This window comes from Ailuropoda melanoleuca, chromosome 16 (genome assembly GCF_002007445.2).
Source record: "Ailuropoda melanoleuca isolate Jingjing chromosome 16, ASM200744v2, whole genome shotgun sequence".
In the NCBI taxonomy this organism is placed as follows: domain Eukaryota; kingdom Metazoa; phylum Chordata; class Mammalia; order Carnivora; family Ursidae; genus Ailuropoda; species Ailuropoda melanoleuca.
In genome coordinates this window covers 61,068,847-61,081,314 of record NC_048233.1, presented here as the reverse complement: position 1 = coordinate 61,081,314, position 12,468 = coordinate 61,068,847, and the positions used below count along the sequence as shown (strand labels likewise).

At 39.1% G+C, this 12,468-nt stretch overlaps 1 pseudogene; it reads right to left on the bottom strand.

Moving 5' to 3' along the window:
* Positions 1 to 9,859: 9,859 nt before the first annotated feature.
* Positions 9,860 to 11,786, bottom strand: LOC100482120 (annotated as a pseudogene).
* Between the last annotated feature and the right edge of the window lie 682 nt (positions 11,787 to 12,468).

Genomic DNA, 12,468 nt, shown 5'->3' with positions numbered 1-12,468 from the left:
TTTTATGGGAGCATTTAGGCCATTTACATTGAGACTGATTATTGAGAGATATTATTTTAATGATGCCATGTTGCCAGTAAAGTCTTTGTTTGTATTGGTTGTGACTTTCTGTTCTGTATCACTCTTGGGCCTTTTGACCTTTATAGAACCCCCCCTTAATATCTCCTGTAGGGCTGGTTTCGTGGTTACGAAATTGGTTAATGATTGGCGATTTTGGAACGTCTTTATTTCTCCATCAACTCTGAATGACAGCCTTGCTGGATAAAGGATCCTTGGCTGCATGTTTTTCTCTGAAAGAACTTTAAAAATGCCCCCCCAACCCTTTCTCTCATTCCAGGTCTGTGTAGAAAGGTCTGACGTAATTCTGATACCTTTGCCTTGGTACATGAGAAATTTCTTTGCCCTGGCCGCTTTCAATACTGTATCCTTGGATCTAATATTTGCGAATTGCACTATGACATGACATGGCATAGGTTTGTCATGGTTGAGCTTGGGAGGGGTCCTCTCTGTCTCTTGGACACAAATGTTTGTTTCCCTCACTAGTTTAGGGAAGTTTTCAGCTACAATTTGTTCAAATATCTCTTCTAGACTTCTGTTTTTCTCCACCCCCTCGGGGATGCCGATGATTCTGACGTTGGATCGTTTCATTGAGTCAGTAATCTCCCGTAACCTACATTCGTGGGTGTGGATTTTTTTTTTTTTTAAGATTTTATTTATTTAGAGACAGCCAGCGAGAGAGGGAACACAAGCAGGGGGAGTGGGAGAGGAAGAATCAGGCTCACAGCACAGGAGCCCGATGTGGGGCTCGATCCCAGAACGCCGGGACCACGCCCTGAGCCGAAGGCAGACGCTTAACCGCTGTGCCACCCAGGCGCCCCTGTGTGTATTTTTTTAAGTCCAGCTTCTATTTTCGTTTATTCATCTACTAACCCATCCTCCAATTCGCTACTACGTTCCTCTGCTTCGGTGACCCTGGACGTCAGAGCCTCTAGTTTTGTCTGCATTTGGCTCATAGAATTTTTAATTTCTGTCAGATTCACTCTCATTTCCGTCCTTAGGGATTCTATATTCTTAGTAACATTTTCATTAATACTTTTTTCAAGTCTACTCATCATTTTGACTATTGTTATTCTGAATTCCATTTCTGTTAATTTTGTTACATCCATATCCTTTATTTCTGTTGCAGAGGCCCCAGACTCACTGTCTTTTCTTTGCCAGGGGGGCTTCTCCTTCTTGTCATTCTGATGAGGAGAGGTTGGGGGGTTGTCCAGAGCCCAAATTATTGACTGGGACCCAGGCCGTGCACCCTTGTTTTATAGGGATCTTAGGGATGTTGGCTCCTTCTTTTAAGATTTTATTTATTTATTTATGTGGCAGAGAGACAGCCAGCGAGAGAGGGAACACATCAGGGGAGTGGGAGAGGAAGAAGCAGGCTCTCAGCAGAGGAGCCCGATGAAGGACTCCTTTCCGGAACGCCGGGATCACGCCCTAAGCTGAAGAGAGGCGCTCAATGACTGTACCACCCAGGCGCCCCAGGATGTGGGCTTCTTGATTTTTCAGCCTGCCTTCTGGGGGAGGCGCCTGCTGCACTGATACTTGGGCAACCCTGTTTGGGTAGAGTCTCTGTGTCCCCTGCAAGGGGGGATGGGAATGGGCACGCTGTGAGCCAGTATTTCCAGGCTTTTGTTCTTTGGCGGCTTTCCCTGGCAGTCTGCTGTGCCTCTTCTGAGAGTCAGAGCAGCAGCGGCCGAATCTCAGCCTCTGTCTCAGAACAGAGGGGATCGTGGACCATTCTCGACTGATGTTCTGGCCACTTTAACTCTGTTACTGTTGGTGCTGCTCAACCCTGCAGCGTCCCGAGATGTGCACCCCACACACGGTGTCCCCTCCCTCACTTCCAGGGCTGGAGTGTCTCTGTCCTTTGTGTTTCTAATGCTGCCAGCTGCCAGCTGCCCTGCGTGCGCTCCCGGAGCTCCCGGTCTCAGTCTGGATCCAGTGAGCACACCGGAGTTCCGGAGTTCCGTGAGATGCCTGGTGGCACGTGCTCCCGGCTCACGGTCTCAGTCTGTTTTCTCGTGGGTGCCGGTCCGCGAGTCTGCCCGCTCCCCCGTGCAGGTGGCTACTGCTTCCCAGCGCCCAAACGTGGCGGCTCCCTACCCCTTCCGTTTATCTCCCGATATCTGTGCGCGGTTTCACGGCTCCCCACTTCGTACCTCAATACTCAGCACTGGAGATGTTCATTTGTAGAGATCCAGATGTATCTTCCTGTGTCTCAAGCTGATTCTGTGGATTCAGGCTGGTCTGGTACCTATCCAGCTTGACTCAGGGGACCGGCTGTAAAAGGGGTCCCCTACTTCTCCGCCATCTTAACTCCCTAAAACAAATGTTGGTATTTCTTTAGATCTTAGATCTTTCTCCTCTTCAAGTTCTTGCCTTGAATATTCTTTCTGTTTTTCTTTGTGAAAAGAAATAGAAAGAATAAATGATACAAATCCAAACTCAATAAGTTGACTGAATGACACTGGTAGTAGTAACACTGGGTGTAAAAAAGAATGCTTGTCTTTGAAATGTGCAAAATGCTTTGTCATAATGGTTTCAGCCTTCACTAAGTAAAAATAATTGAAGTTGAAAAGGAATGGTATTTGACCACAGGGTTAATACATAGGTCAAGTAGTGCTAAGAGAATAGTAAGACGCAGATCATTTAGACATAGTCCCTAGCGCCTGGTATGTGTAAGGTACTGGGCTGGGTGCTCAGACCGTAATTATAATACATTCATTGTGTTCAAAGACCTTTCATTTGAATCTGTGGTCTGCACTTAGTTAATGTCCTCAGTCTGGGTCCATTCTGCCCTTTATGAATCTCCACACTTTATATGAACCCTTAACACACAGAAGAATATTGATTAGGATGTGTAAGGGCCTGTCTGGACACTGGATTATTCAAAGAACAGCTGAGGGCAGGGGGCCCCTGAGTGGCTCAGTCTTTAAGCATCTGCCTTCGGGTCCGGTCATGATCCTCTGGTCCTGGGATCAAGCCCCGCATCAGGCTCCTTGCTCAGCAGGGAGACTGCTGCTCCCTCTGCTTGTGCTCTCTCTAATAAATAAATGAAATCTTAAAAAAAAAAAAAAAAAGAACAGCTTAGGAGCACCTGCATGGTGCAGTTGGTTAGGCATCTGATGGTTGTTTTTGGCTCAGGTGGTCATCTCAGGGTCGTGGGATTGAGCCCCATGTCCAGCTCCTTGCTCAGCGTGGAGTCCACTGGAGATTCCCTCTCCCTCTTCCTCTGCCCAATCCACTCATGTGTGTGGTCTCTCTTTCTCTAAAATAAATAAATAAATAAATAAATAAATCTTCAGCATGAGAGGGATTATGGACTCTGGGAAACAAACTGAGGGCTTCAGAGGGGGTGGGGGAATGGGATAGGCTGGTGATGGGTAGTAAGGAGGGCTCGTATTGCATGGTGTACTGAGTGTTATACGCAATTAACGAATCATGTAACTTTACATCAAAAACCAGGGATGTACTGTATGGTGACTAACATAATATAATAAAAAGTACTATTAAAAAAATAAAAGTTTATAAAATTCAAATTTGCATCCATGAATAAAGTTTTGTTGGAACACACACACACACAAATAAATAAATCTTCAAGGAACAGCTGAATGAACCACTCATCTTCAGGCTGCTAACAAGAACTTAGTTTTTCTCCTTATTTGAATTGTGTTCAAGCAGAAAAGAGATTAATCTTGTTTTGGATGGTTCTAGATGACAATACTGGATAGAAATTGCAGAGAAAGAGATTCTCACTTCACTTTAAATCAATCCAATTAAACCACTAATGGCACCTACTAAGTGCCAAGGGTTTACTCAAAAGTGAGTAAGGCAGATAGAATCCCTGCATCAGCAGAGTCACTAACATTATTATTTTGGTCACCAGAGCCGAAGTCTAGTTTGGGCATAAAAATATTGTACAGAATATTGATGTATGTATTTACAGATAGCCATATTTGAATGAGCTTGTTTGGTGGCAAAGTGTTTTTATGGCATAGTAGGAGGTATTCCAAAGAGAGATTAAAAATAAGGAATATGGGGTTCTAATTCTGATCTTATCATGGCCTGTGTGATCTCAGGTCTCAGTGTTAACATCCAGTAAATAGCAACGTTGAAGTAGATGGCCTTCAATCTTCTGTCCACTCCATGATTCTATTAAACTTTTATTTTGTCTTTCTATCTTTGTGCACTCAAAAGGTATATTCACATCTATTCTTGCAGAACTGGGCAGATGATTGTTATGAGGGACCCGCTGATTTAACATGACTTCCATTTTAGAATTTCAAATTGGATGAAAAAAGTCATTTGGAAAGAATCATCCATTTTTTTGTTTAGGAATTTAGTTCTAATTTTTTTCCAGCCTTTGAAGATATAATTGATATATGGCATTGTTTAAGGCATACAATGTGGTGATTTGATATATGTACATACTGTGAAATGATTACCACAATAAGATTAGTCAACACTTCCACTGCCTCACATAGTTACCTTTTTATTTACTTTTTTGTGGTGACAACTTTTAAGATTTCTCTTAGCAGCTTTCAAGTATGTAGTGCAATTTTGTTAACTATGGTCACCGTGATGTACATTAGATCCCAGAACTTATTCATCATCTTATAACTGAAAGTCTATACTCTTTGACCACCTTCACCCATTTCTCCCCCTCAGTCCCCCATACCCTGGCAACAACCAAACTGTTCTGTTGCTATGAATTCGTTTTTTGGGTTTTTTTATTTGTTTGTTGTATTTAGATTCCACACACAAGTGAGATCATACAGTATTTGCCTTTCTCTATCTGACTCATCTCAGTCGATCATGGTTGATCCATGTTGTCACAAATGGCAGGATTTTCTCTTTTTTTTAAATGGCTGAATAATATAGATGTATATAGATACATATGGATATCTATATATATCACGTTTTCTTTATCCATTTATCCATTGACAGACACTTAAGTTGTTTCTATGTCTTGGCTATTGTAAGTAATGCTACAATGAACATTGTACATGTTGTGAACATAAACAAATCTTCAAGATGGTGATTTTATTTCCTTCCCATATACACCCAGAAGTGAGATTGATGGATCACATGGCAGTTCAATCTTATTTTTCAAGGAATCTTTATACTGTTTTCCATAGTGGATGCACCAGTTTATATTCCCACCAGCAGTACACAAGGGTTCCCTTTTCCATACATTCTTGCCAGCACTTACCTGTTATCTTTTTGATAACAGCCATTCTAACAAGTGTGAGGGGATATCTCATTGTGGTTTTGATTTGCATTTCTCTGATGATTAGTGATTTTTCATCTTTTTATGTACCAGTTGGACATGTGTATGTCTTGTTTGGAAAAATGTCTATTTAGGTCCTTGGCCCATTTTTTCACTGGATAATTTGGGGGGGTTTGTTTTTTGTTTTTGCTATCGAGTTGTATATTTTAGATGTTAATCCCTTATCAGATGTGTGATTTGCAAATATCTTCTCTCATTCCACAGGTTACCTCTCTGCTCTATTAATCATTCTTTTGTTGTGCAGAAGCTTTTTAGCTTTCTGGAGCCCCGCTTGTTTATTTTTTATTTTGTTACTTATGCTTTGGGTGTTATATTCAAAAAAATCATTGTCAAGACTAGCGTCAAGGACCAGACCCCGTATGTTTTCTTCTGGAAATTTTATGATTTTAGGTCTTACATTTAAGTCTTTAATTCGTTTTGTGTTAGTTAATTCATGTGAGTGGTGCAAAATACAAGTCCAGTTTCATTCTTCTGCATGTGAATATCCAGTTTTTTTCAAAAAAAAAACTTGATTCTGTATCTGTTTTTATTCCAGTAGCGTACTGTTTTAATTACTATTAGCTTTGTGGTATAGTTGAAATGAGGAAGTGTGATGCCTCCTGCTTTGTTTTTCTTCCTCAAGATTCCTTTGGTTGTTCAGGGTCTTTTGTGGTTCTATATGAACTTTAGAATTTTTTTCTTATTAAAAAAAAAGGCCATTGAATTTTGATAGGGATTACATTGAATCTATAGATGGCTTTAGGATAGTATAGATATTTTGACAACATTAATTCTGATCCATGAACATAGGGTATCTTTCCACTTATTTGTGTCTTCTTCAATTTCTTTCATCAATGTCTTACATTTTTCAGTGTATAGATCTTCCTGATTAAATTTATTCATAAGTATTTTATTGTTTTTGATGCTATTGTGAATAAGATTGTTTTATTTCTTTTTCAGATAGTTTGTTGTCAGTATACAGAAAGGCAACTGATTTTTGTATGTTGATTTTATATCATGAAATTTTACTAAATTTGTTTATTCTAACAGTTTTGGGGTGGAGTCTTTAGGCCTTTCTATGTAAAAGATCATGTCATCTGCAAAGAGAGATAATTTTACTTCTTTTATTCTGACTTGGATTTTTTTTTTTTTTTTGATTCCAGGATAGTTAGCATTTGATTTGGATAATTTAAAAAAAGTTTCTTGCCTCATTACTCTGGCCAGGACTTCCAGTACTGTTTTTAATGGAAGTGATGAAAGTATGCATCCTTCTCTTGTTCCTGATCTTAGAAAAAGAGTTTCCAGTCTTTCACCATTAATATGAGGTAACCCGTGGGCTTGTTATATATGGCTTTTATTATGTTAATGTAAATTCCTTCTATATCCAATTCATGGAGAGTTTTTAATCAATCCTGAAAGGTTGTTGAGTTTTGTCAATGTTTTTTCTATACCTAGTGAGAAAAATATTTCTTGATATCCATGTGCTGGAAAATATATTACCTCTAGTACTTTTATTATTATTATTATTATTATTATTATTATTAATTATTATTCTACTGAAGTATAGTTGACATACAATGTTACGTTAGTTTCGGGTTATGAGTGCTAGTATTTAACTAGATTCCAAAGATTATAAGGAAGACTTCCACTGAGTCTGAGCTGTAGAAAACTAAAGAGATGTTAAGGGCTTTTTTTTTTTTTTTGAGATTTTATTTATTTATTTGACAGAGAGAGAGGCAGCCAGCGATAGAAGGAATACAAGCAGGGGGAGTGGGAGAGGAAGAAGCAGGCTCCCAGAGGGGGAGCCTGATGTGGGACTCCATCCCACCCTGGGCCGAAGGCAGACACTCAAGGACTGAGCCACACAGGCGCCCCAAGGGCTTTCTGAGAATAAATCAATTTTAATGTAGATTGGGAGGGGGGGGGCGAGGCACAATAGAAATATTTTAAGAAAGTGACAACTGCCAGAAATGACAGAAAGTTTCACTGAAGCAATTTTGGTAAATATATTTTAGGGAAAAAAAGACCACTAAAATCTAGGAAAATTCTTATTTATATTTCCAGTTGAGCAATGAGTGCAGATAATATTTATAGACACATTTGATTCCTAATAATGTGCCCACTAGTATTATAAAATATACATGTATGTGTTATGAGTAAGTAGTTCAAGAATGTAGAAAAATCTAAAATTGTACCTTTGGTAGATAACATTCAGTTCATAAGAGAGTTAATATCATTAAAAGTAATTTAAGACATGAAGCATTTTCAGTGTACACCCTTTTGAAAGAAATCATAGATTTGGGAGAGCAAGTAGTCAAGTGATAAAGAAAATGCAGAGAGAGCCCTCAAAATACAGCTATTCTCTCTGGACTCCTAACTCTTTTAAGAGAACTATTTCTCTGAAAAGATAATTGGCAAATAAGTTACTATCCTGTCAGCAACCTCTTTGACACCAGCCATAGCGACTTCTTACTAGACGTGTCTCTGAGACAAGGGAAACAAAAGCTAAAATGAACTATTGGGACTTCATCAAGATAAAAAGCTTCTGCACAGCAAAGGAAACAATCAACAAAACTAAAAGGCAGCCTTCATAATGAGAGAAGATATTTGCAAATGACATCTCTGATAAAGGGTTAGTATCTAAAATCTCTAAAGAAATTATCAAACTCAACACTAAAAAAATAAATAATCCAGTTAAGAAATGGGCAGAAGACATGAATAGACATTTTTTTCCCAAAGACATACAGATGGTTAACAGACACGTGAAAAGTTTCTCAACATCACTCATCATCAGGAAAATACAAATCAAACCACAGTGAGCTACCACCTCACACCTGTCAGAATGGCAAAAATTAACACAGGAAATAACAGATGGTGAGAATCTGGAGAAAGGAGAACCCTCTTACACTATTGGTGGGAATCCAACTGGTGCAGCCACTCAGGAAAAGAGTACAGAGGTTTCTCAAAAAGTTAAAAATGGAACTACCCTATGACCCAGCAATTGCATACCACTAGGTATTTACCCAAAGGATACAAAAATACTGATTCAGAGGGACACATGCACCCTGATGTTTATAGCAGCATTATCAACCATAGTCAAATTATGGAAAGAGCCCAAATGTTCATCAACTGATGAATGGACAAAGAAGATGTGGTATATATACACATTGGAATATTACTCAGCCATAAAAAGAATGAAATCTTGCTGTTTGCAACCACATGGATGGAGCTAGAGGATAGTATGCTAACTGAAATAAATCAGCAGAGGAAGACAAATACCATATGATTTCACTCATGTGGAACTTAAGAAACAAAATAGATGAACATGGGGGGAAAAGAGAGAGAGGCAAACCAGAAAACAGACTCTTAACTATAGAGAACAAACTGAGGGTTGCTGGACGGGAGATGGGTAGGCGACGAGTTAAAAGTGATGGATATTAAGGAGGGCACTTGTGATGCGTACCCGGTGTTATATGTAAGTGATAAATCCCTAAATTCTACTCCTGAAACTAATATTAGACTATATGTTACTAATTGGAATTTAAATAAAAACTCAAAACAAACAAAAAAGTTACTAGCCTGTCAAGTTGCCTAAAGTGCTATCACATGTACTTCAAGGTTCCCATCCTGCCAGGAGGATGATTGTGGTCCAGATGATACAGCACTAAGAAACAGGTATATCTCTTATTGCCCAAGAGGCAGTTTTGCAGGAGGCTGGGGGTTCTCAATCAAATTTACTTAAGTGGTAGAATACGTAGAGGTGAACAACTCAAGAAAAGATATTCATTGATCTTGTAATTGAATTTCCACAGACCCAAACCAATAGTTCCTGGCTTTGGTTGTTAATTCAAATTTGAAATAAAAATTGTTAAGATGTGGTATTTTAGGCTTCAGATTCTGAATGCTTGCACTGTTTCCCAGCTTACGTCCCTTTACACCTTCTCCCACCCTCACAGGTTAACAACAAATTCTCTGCCAGAAAAACACAGGCAGAGTGAAACTGATGTCACCACCTCCAAGGATCGGCAATGAAGTAGGCAGTCCTGGCCCAGTCTTCCTACCTTCCTGACTCTCCCCTCAATATTTAAACAGCTAGACGTAGAGCTAGGTACTGGCTCTAGGACATTAAGCAATACTGGCCCTGCTCTCACAGGCCATACATCTAACAGGAGATTGTGTTCCATTTAGTTCTCCTACCCAATTATCTTGAGAGCTGTTTCTTCTAAGCTTAGGTTTTCTCTTCTATAAAATCACTGGGTTTCTCTGGGGACCTCTAAGTTAATTAAAAATGGGAAACAACTTAAAGCCCCTGAATTCAAGTTGAATGAAACTGATGGAGCCCAGACCCAAGAATATAGAGTTGAGTGGTGACAGGTACTCTCCATTCCTGGAGCTCCCCCTCTGCCTGGAGAACAGGGATTGAAGGTCTGATGATCCGCTGGCATACAGTGATTTACAGCCTGGGCACATGTACACACACAGAGTTTTTGGATATCTTTGTCCTTTAGATAGGCTGCTCGAAATGTCCACTCCTCTTTATTCTTTCATTTTGCTGAAGGAGCAGTAATTGGGCCCCAGGCCTCACATCATATAGTCAGTGCTATTGGTATCACACTTGCTGCAGTGACATTCAGTGGCTGCTGGGTACATATGCAGAGAGTCTGTCTGGTGAACACAGCCAGGCACTCTAACCGCGTCATACGTTAGCTCCTTGAAGGTACATGTTTTCTGGATGTTGGGCCTGCCTGTGTCCTTGTACACCAGATTCTGAAGAGTTTAGGAAGGAGAGAATTAGGTTATAATATTCTGGAAGTTTCTTTTTGGCTTAGTCAAAATGAGACAGGGTTTTAAAACTGCTTACTCTAATATTTGTTCTCTGAAGACCAGCTTTTAGGATCTTTAAGCACGGGACACGTGACCTCATAAAGAAATTAATGTTACACTACTTTGCTGAACTGTCGTGGAAGTGTTATAGAAAATATGACTACCTCCTTTCTCCCCACCATGATAATACCCACATCTTTAATATTTGTATAGCTCTCTAAAAACTTCGAATTTATATGGCATAAAAGCATGTAAAAATAAAGGAATAAAGAAGATGTGACCTTTGGAATATAAAGGATTTTTTGTACTTAATAATCTGAAGCTATGTTAATGACAGATGAAAACATATAACATTTGGGTTTAATTGCTCAGAAAAATGTTTCCAAATACTCTTTTCTATGTATGTTTAAAAGAGGAATAAGAGTCATAAGCTGAATTATTGATACTTTGGCTAAAATGTGAGGGGAGTCTCATGTTGGATTCTGGACAATCTGTTGCTTTTTAAGTTCTTCCTTGCCGCTGCCTTAAATTCTTATATTTGCAGGGTTTTTAGTCCAAAAGTATATGATACAGTTTCAATATCAGTACATTAATTCAACCCAAATATATTTCACTTTTCTACTTGCCCAGTGAGAAAATAATTGGCTTTAAGGGAGAAAAGAGGCTACTGGTTAATTTCTTTCCCTGGATGGCACCAGGTCTATATCCCACGTAAGTGCAGTGAAGTTTCACTGATCAAATTCATTTAATACAAATAAAGTATATTCATTAAAATGCAGCCACCTTCAATTTCAGTTTATTGAACTCCTGCACAGCCAGATGCAACAGAAAAATAGCAAAGAAGAAAGACTTTCCCTGATAACTGGCCTGTTGTGAAGAAGCTGTGAGAATGTAGATAAATGGTTTAATGCCTCTGTGCCTTGATTTTTCTCAACAACATAAAGAAGGGAGTAGGTTTGCTGGTTCCTTTTGGTTCTGGTCTACAGGGATTTATTGTTCTCAGGAGGCTTGCTGGCATTTATATGAAAGGTAGACCAATAAAGTGAATTTTTTAATTGGCTGCTTGTGTTTTTATTTGCCTTTAAAGGCATTTTAGTACTACCCCTGTCACAGAGGTATGCCTTCTATTATTGCAATTGGCTTTTTGAGAGTATTGATAATGTTCCATGATTAAATATAGATATGTATTCATGCTCTTGTTTATCTCTCAATAGGTAAACCTAGCAGAAAAACACTCCCTTAAAGTGCAGAATTGGTACATTACTGAAGCATTCATTTATGTCAATCTAAGCTGTCCCAAATTTACCCAAATTAAATCTAAACCCAGACTTTGAAATGATATCACGGTAATTAACCTTAATTACAATGCAGACAAGTTGGCTAAGAGAATCATGGAGAGACAAAATATTGATAAATTGGGAATTAATGAAGCCTGCCTTCTACAAACCCTCAGGACCCTCATTTCCAGCAAAGCAGAGTTCCTACCTCAGTGTAGCAGTGGCCCACACACCAGGTGGCATTGATGCTTATACAGAAGAGGCATTCTTTCTCCACTGTGATGGTGATGTTAGTCAGCTCACAACTCACAGCAGATTGCTTTCCAGCAACAGAAGAGAAAGCAAAGCCGGACTGACTTCATCCTGGACTAGGGAGCAAACAATTAGAAACTCAAAGTGTTTTAACTGTCATGGATTTTGACCCAGTCAAATTGAACTGAAATAAACCTTCTCCCCAAACTCCACAATCACATTCACGTTTGGCAAGCATGTTTCACAAAACAGAAACATGTTGCAGTTGAGAACTCCTCATATAATTCTTTAAGTGGAAGGTATTTTTTTAGGTATTAAAATGCCCCAGGGGGGATATAAAATCAATGCACAGAAATCAGTTGTATTTCTATACACTAACAATGAGACAGAAGAAAAAAAAATTAAGGAGTCAATCCCATTTACAATTGCACCAAAACCCATAAGATACCTAGGAATAAACCTAACCAAAGAGGCAAAGTATCTGTACTCAGAAAACTATAGAACACTCATGAAAGAAATTGAGGAAGACACAAAGAAATGGAAACCTTTCCATGCTTATGGATTGGAAGAACAAATATTGTTAAAATGTCTATGCTACCTAGAGCAGTCTATACAGTCAATGCAATCCCTATCAAAATACCATCAACTTTTTTGCTGGAACAAATAACCCTAAAATTTGTATGGAACCAGAAAAGACCCCGAATAGCCAAAGGAATGTTAAAAAAGGAAACCAAAGCTAGTGGCATCACAATTCCTGACGTCAAGCTCTATTACAAAGCTATAAGAATCAAG